The sequence below is a fragment of the Orbicella franksi genome, chromosome 12 (assembly GCF_964199315.1).
Source record: "Orbicella franksi chromosome 12, jaOrbFran1.1, whole genome shotgun sequence".
Lineage (NCBI taxonomy): Eukaryota > Metazoa > Cnidaria > Anthozoa > Scleractinia > Merulinidae > Orbicella > Orbicella franksi.
This window is the reverse complement of record NC_138156.1, coordinates 24254981-24262775: the sequence shown is the minus strand read 5'-3', so window position 1 is coordinate 24262775 and position 7795 is coordinate 24254981. Positions and strand designations below refer to the sequence as shown.

At 42.8% G+C, this 7795-nt stretch overlaps 1 pseudogene across 1 annotated transcript; it reads right to left on the bottom strand.

Moving 5' to 3' along the window:
• Positions 1–4108: 4108 nt before the first annotated feature.
• LOC145463706 (serine hydrolase BPHL-like) lies at positions 4109–6897 on the bottom strand (annotated as a pseudogene). The gene is made up of 3 exons (XR_014041355.1): positions 6508–6897; positions 5671–5868; positions 4109–4428 (listed from the first exon to the last, which is right to left on the bottom strand). The product of XR_014041355.1 is annotated as a serine hydrolase BPHL-like (transcript).
• Positions 6898–7795: the final 898 nt, after the last annotated feature.

The window sequence follows — 7795 nt, the reverse complement described above, 5'->3', positions numbered from 1 at the left end:
GGAGGACACAATCTACACCTTCGTTATGCAGGCGAATTCAACTTGCTTGTCAGGGCATTTTTGAAAGACGAACCAAACAACAAATCTTCTCTTTAGCCCCCTTCTTAAAGGGGCTTTGTCAAGGTTTCCACAACTTGAAAAGTTAAGCGTAAATTTTTCAAGTTTCTCATTTGGAATCCATGTTAATCTTCTGCATCCTTAACCATCCTTGTTCCTTTATGGTTTATAATATCTCTTTCGGTGTTTTTTTATCATGGTAAACTTCTATTTTCAGGTTTCCTTTAATTTAAAGGTAATTTTGTATGCGTTCTTCTAAATCATACTGTGTGAAATGAGCCAGCAACTTTTATTGACCTTTAAAGAGGTGAAACATTTTTGACTAGAGATTAACAGGGCCGTCACAAAAAGTTCTGTCCGGTCATCCGGAACATATATTTCTCTTCCGGGTAAGTAACTTTGTATACTTCCTCGCCCCTCAGGAACGTCGTCTGCCAACTTATTGGCAAAAAGAGCAACATGTCTGAAGGGCAAGCTGGAATTCAAGTCTTTTTCGAGCCCTGGAATAAATCTAAAACAAGAGGAACTGAATCTGGAAATCAAACAATAGTCCGGCCAGACGTCCACTATTTGTTGGCCCTGTATAGGAACCCCAAGGCCAGCTGCAAGTACGCTGAGTCTAGTTTGAGACACTTCGAGGTAATAATAAAGTGTATTATCGTTTGTCACACGACGTAGTCACTTTAGATGTAGATCGCGACGTTTCGACTGCTTACTGCTAGTCTTCTTCAGGCGATAAGGTCGACTGATTGCACGGTATCATCTATATCCCGAAGGTCGGCTGTGATTGGTGCATTTCGATCCTCCTATTGTTCCATTGTTCCGACGAGTAGCTGTTCCTCAGTGGTCCGCTGTTGTACCGTTCTCCTGTTTTTGTGTTTTTTGAACGTGGGCATCCCTGCTTCAGGAATTTCAATTCCACTATCCCTGTTAATGTTATTAGGGTGAAGTCTTATGTGAATAGCTTCCTTGACCCTACGTGTGTACCAGTGAGGATCTCGATCAATAAACTTGACCTCATTCCAGATAGGATAGTGGCCGGTCTCGTGGGTGTGTTCAGAAACGGCGGAGGTCTGGGTACCAGCGAGTCGTATATCCCTGTCGTGTTCTTTGATCCTCTCCTGCATAGATCTCCCTGTTTCTCCGATGTAGACTTTACCGCACTCACAAGGAATCCTGTAGACAACACTATCTTGTTTAGCCGGGTTGACGGTGTCCTTTGATCGCACTAAGTGTGACCGAAGTGTCGTGTCGGACTTGAAGACGGTGCGAATGCGTTGTTGTTCTAGGCGGCGGCGGAGAGACTCCGAAACTCCTTGGACATAAGGTAAAATGGCGGTGGATTTAAATTCCGCGACGGGCTCTCTTCTTGGGGTCGTTCGTGCCTTTGTGATCTTCTGTACAAACGAGGAGGGATGTCCGTTAGAAAAAAGTACAGATGACAGATGTTTCTTCTCTCCAGCGATTACTGATGGTTTGGTCACGAGACGTTTAGCCCGGTCGTACAGACACTTCACAATACCGCGCTTTACTGACTGAGGGTGGTGTGAATCATACGCTAGGTACTGATCAGTATGTGTTGGTTTCCTGTAGACACTGGTGGTAAGGCGGCCATCAGGTTCTCTATAGACTGACGTGTCGAGAAAGGCGATCTTGCTGTTATTCTCGATCTCCATGGTGAAACGGATTGATGGTTGTTGACTGTTTAGGTGTTGCAGGAACTCGTCAACTCTGTCCCGATCCAGGATGGTGAAAGTATCATCTACGTAGCGTTTTCAGATCTTAGGCTTCCAAGGTGCGGACTCTATTGCCTGTTCTTCAAATATCTCCATGTAGAGATCAGCAATAACTGCTGATACAGGGCTCCCCATGGCTGCGCCGTCTCGTTGTTCGTAAATAGATCCGTTGTACTGGAAGTACGTAGATCTTAATACGAAATCCAAGAGGTCCGCGATTTGAACTGGTGTAAGTGTCGTGTGGTCAGCCAGGCCTGCGTCGTTCTGCATTTTTTGTAGCGCGGCTTGTACGGCGCCCTCGATCGGTACGTTGGTAAACAGTGACTCTACGTCGAACGACACCATGATCTCGTGGTCCTGATATGTGTCCATTCCGTTTCAGAGTTAGCAGCTTCTCAGATAGCTTCCGGGTCAAGCGGTCTGTCGGATCTTTGTTGAGCAGCTGGTATGGTCCGGGATCAATTAGCGCTGACATTTTAGCGTGGTATGTGTCAGCGTCCAGGATTACGCTGGCGCGACCTTTATCAGCCGGAAGGACCATGATGGAGTTGTCCTCTTTTAGGCTTTTAAGAGCCTCCTGCTGTTCCTTCGTGATGTTGGGGGTGGGTGGTTGTGCCTGTTGAAGGATGGTGTTGACAGATCTCCTGACTGTGTCTCCTTGCTCTGTATCCGGTGGCCTGACTGCTGACTCAATCTTGGCGATGATCTCGGTAGCTGGGACGCTCGTAGGAGTCGCGGCGAAATTTAGACCTTTCTTCAGTAAGGACAGCTCAGCTTCGTTCAGGGTCCTGGATGACAGGTTGATAACCCACTTTGTTTTGTCAACGAAAGTCGTAGGAGAAACAGAAGACTGTTTCTCTCGCAAAACCTTCTCAAACTTGCGCTGTTGACGGTCTTTGGTGGTATTAAAGACTCGCTGGGTAGTGGATTTAACCTTGTCGAGTACCTCTGCAGCGTCATCCGCAGAAAGGGCAGATGTTATGCTCTGTTCTGTTGATTTGGCTTCTTTCTTCATATCTGCCTTGGCTCTCTGCGTCAGTCTGATTCTTTCCCTCAGGAATCTCATGGATGCTAGTTCAGCGACTCTGCGTGCGCCTCTGGTGGGAACTGGTGGCCGAACTTGCAGATCTGTTGGAACAATATGGTTCTTAATACACCTTGTGAGAAAGGTGAGATGGTTGGTATAGCGTGCGAGCAAAGTCTACATCGGAGAAACAGGGAGATCTATGCAGGAGAGGATCAAAGAACACGACAGGGATATACGACTCGCCGGTACCCAGACCTCCGCCGTTTCTGAACACACCCACGAGACCGGCCACTATCCTATCTGGAATGAGGTCAAGTTTATTGATCGAGATCCTCACTGGTACACACGTAGGGTCAAGGAAGCTATTCACATAAGACTTCACCCTAATAACATTAACAGGGATAGTGGAATTGAAATTCCTGAAGCAGGGATGCCCACGATCAAAAAACACAAAAACAGGAGAACGGTACAACAGCGGACCACTGAGGGAACAGCTACTCGTCGGAACAATGGAACAATAGGAGGATCGAAATGCACCAATCACAGCCGACCTTCGGGATATAGATGATACCGTGCAATCAGTCGACCTTATCGCCTGAAGAAGACTAGCAGTAAGCAGTCGAAACGTCGCGATCTACATCTAAAGTGACTACATCGTGTGACAAACGATAATACACTTTATTATTACCTCGAAGTGCCTCAAACTAGACTCAGCGTACTTGCAGCTGGCCTTGGGGTTCCTATACAGGGCCAACAAATAGTGGACGTCTGGCCGGACTATTGTTTGATTTCCAGATTCAGTTCCTCTTGTTTTAGATTTATTCCAGGGCTCGAAAAAGACTTGAATTCCAGCTTGCCCTTCAGACATGTTGCTCTTTTTGCCAATAAGTTGGCAGACGACGTTCCTGAGGGGCGAGGAAGTATACAAAGTTACTTACCCGGAAGAGAAATATATGTTCCGGATGACCGGACAGAACTTTTTGTGACGGCCCTGTTAATCTCTAGTCAAAAATGTTTCACCTCTTTAAAGGTCAATAAAAGTTGCTGGCTCATTTCATACAGTATGATTTAGAAGAACGCATACAAAATTACCTCTAAATTAAAGGAAATCTGAAAATAGAAGTTTACCATGATAAAAAAACACCGAAAGAGATATTATAAACCATAAAGGAACAAGGATGGTTAAGGATGCAGAAGATTAACATGGATTCCAAATGAGAAACTTGAAAAATTTACGCTAAACTTTTCAAGTTGTGGAAACTGTGACAAAGCCCCTTTAAGAAGGGGGCTAAAGAGAAGATTTGTTGTTTGGTTCGTCTTTCAAAAATGCCCTGACAAGCAAGTTGAATTCGCCTGCATAACGAAGGTGTAGATTGTGTCCTCCTTCTGGCATGATATGAAGCTTTGAACCACGGATGTTGGCATGTAAATACTCAGGGTGAAACTGTGGAACCAGGGGGTCTTTCTGTCCATGCACCACCAGGGTAGGGCACTCTATCTTCTTTACTTCACTGGTACAAATGTCACCACCACCATCAGTAAAGTACTGGCTTATGCCATCTATCCAGCCACTGTTCATTTCTTGGAGTCCTTCTTTTCCATACAGGGCTGAAATGTAACCACATATGCACTGGGTTAACCTTGAAAGCTCCATAGAGTGGACAATATTAAATACTTCACTCAGAAAATCTTAAGAAAAATGTGTTTGCAGACATTTATGGCACCTAGTGACCACAGGGGGATAGGGGGGTTCTCCCAAATATAAGCTATATGGGTATGTGCTGCTGTGAAAGATATGGCTATCAGGCAGTTTAGTCTTGGTATGGCATAGAAATCGGACAGTGACCAGTGATAAGTAATTTAGCCTAAAGTGGGGTTCTTTACCTGGACTTCTATGATAGAAATTGAAACTTGGAAACGACTTTGTACAATATTGGTTTCGTTAGTGTATATTGGACTATACTGGACCAGTCTAGTATGGCTCAATAGTATAGACATGGCTCAACAGGCACCCATTTTACATCCTTGGGTGAAGAGAGACAACAATAGTGAAGTATCTTGTTCAATGATGGCACAACATAGAGACAGGGATCCCAGCAATGTTCAAAGTTCTTAAAGAGGCTATGTCGGAAAACACTCTTCTCTTACATTGATTCATTTCATTTAAAGCATAGCCTCTTATGGAAATCTGTAAATTATTAATAAATAAATAAATTTCAAATTACCGAGGCAAGTGCTTCTGTTCGCCAGTTACTAGCTATGGCACTTCTCCCTTACCCTAAACAAAGCGTTTTTACTCAAAAACCTCAACCACTTAGGTTCTAGGATTCACACCTGTGCCACACTGGTGGGACACTTGTGTCCAGGATTGCACACTAATGAGACACATGCTCATCACAAGAGTCATTTTCATATTACTTCATATATGACAGAATTATGTGTGTTTTGATGACTTTTTACAAATGAGGACAATTTGTGATGCTAATCATAGAGAGTATGCATATTATTATAATGGCTTTCTGGACATATTTATCTGTGGTGGGAGACATTAGCATTCTCACCATTGTGCTATCTTTGCTCTCTCTCTCTCTCACCTATGAAGGTTTGCTGCTTCTCTCTACACCAACACTACTAACTTATGATTTATACAAAATCAGCAGCATAACACACAATGGATGGATGATTTGATGACGACTGACAAATCGTTATGTAAATACAGTGTCTCTTATATATCTCCATGTTTAGTACTGATGTTTTGAGAAGAAATTGAAAACTGGTGTCCTTGAAGGATAAAAGCCAGAAGGATCCCTTTTCATTGTTCTTGTAAATTTAAGAAACAACATGCCTTACCTTCTAAGGGCTCCCTCATCTTAGGGATCCACTTTGATGTGTCTCTCATAGCTTCATACAGCTTGACGTCTTCAGCAGTAACAGTGGCATTAGCACCCCACACCACCATGCGATGAACACGCTGAGGATGTGCCGCAGCCAGTATCACTGCAGTTATTCCACCACTACTCCATCCAAGGAGGGAATATTTAGAGTGACCTAGAGATTTGAAAGCATAGACACCAAGTTTTTTGTCTATCAAGCAGTGACACTTGACATTCAAAATTTCTAATCGCATTACACATGAAGACACATAAACCACACGGTATTACTGTATTTGCAGAAGTCCATCTCTTGATTGCTCTGGGTATTATTATTTGGTGGTTTAGACTGATTGGGCATGAAATCTTTAAACTTTCCTTGTAGATAAAAACATTTTATAGAAATTTTGTCATTAGAACCAGTGTGTCTTAAATTTGTCCGTGAAATAAAGTTTGAGTCATGGACGGATTTGTGTTCTTCATTGAGACATTCCATTTTTTTAATCTGCACCTCCCCCACGTAGGGTAGATTCCCACAGCCTAGATTTCTGTTGTTGGCACTTCTTGTCAGCTCCTTTGAGACATTTTCCAACATGGCTTGCCCTCCATAGGGGGGTGGGGCGGGGAGGGTTGGTGTGCAGATAAAAAATGGACTGTTCCATTATTTTAATAATGTTTGCGATCAGTATCCGGATCCCCTCCCCTGCCCCGTCCCCAGAATAGTTGTATAAGCTTTTCCATCACCTACAAAATTTCTATAATTAATGTTAACTTATTGAGACGGATGGAAGAAAAAATCGTACCATATTTCCCTTACCAAGAGTTTTCATTAGTGCGGCAGCATCGTTTGCGTCCCGTACAAAAAACTCAGCCGGAAAATCACGTGTAGGGGGAATCGATTTTCCATATATCCTCGCGGATCAAATGCTATCACTGTAAATTCATTCTTAAGTCCCTTGAGCTGGGGACCAAAGTCACTTTGCGTTGAGCCGAGCGCTCCTGGTAAACACAGGACAACGTGGTTACTTTGGCCAGCAACTTCGTAGTGAATTTCAACACCACGCACTTGAATTTTTGAAGAAATTGTACTCATGTAGCGCGGTGTTCGTTGCAACTTGTACCTCGCTGAAGACTTTAAATTGACTGCTCTTCGAAGGAAACAAGTTCGTGATACTGCCAGCAGAGGACGAGCGAAAACAGAGGCCATATTATGTGAAGTTTATATGAAATAATTCATATATGAACTGCGGTTGTGGATGAAACGATGATCATTCTTCACTTTCAGAGGCCATATTGTTTGGCAATAGAATGTTTACAGTGGTTATCAATCACACGCGACCTTTATAGCGCAAAAAAAAAAAACGCCTAGACAAAACCTAAGTTTTGGTGGACGTCAATCATCTCCGCCTTCTTGCCGACTGTGTGCAAAATTTACCTGAAAGTGAAACCCTGCAGCGGTCCACTCGTAAAAATTATCATTTTACTTTCGGTATGTAGGGCTAGCTCACTAACTACATCCTTGAAATCTATAAATGAAAACGTTTGTCGGGTTTTACAACGACCATTCGCATGCATGAATGACCCCGAAATCAAGCAAATCTACACGAAAACAAATTATTTCTGAACGTATTTTTCTTGGCGTTACGGACTGAACGATACCCCCTATGCTTGTTAAAAAGGGACGAAACAACAAGAGTTACATGACAAGACAGTGATATATACATCAAGATTCGTGTATATACATCAAGATTCATATTTATACATCAAGATTCATACATATATGAATCTTGTTGTATATATGCGAATCTTGATGCATATATATATGCAAATCTTGATGTATATATGAATCTTGATGTATAAATATGAATCTTGATGTATATACACGAATCTTGATGTATATATCACTGTCGTGTCATGTAAATAATGATCTTGTTGTTTTGTCCCTTTTTAACAAGCATAGGTAGGTATCGTTCAGTCCGTAGCCCCAAGAAAAATACGTGCAGAAATAATTTGTTTTCGTGTGGATTTGCTTGATTTCGGGGTCATTCATGCATGCGAATGGTCGTTGTAAAACCCGACAAACGTTTTCATTTATAGATTTCAAG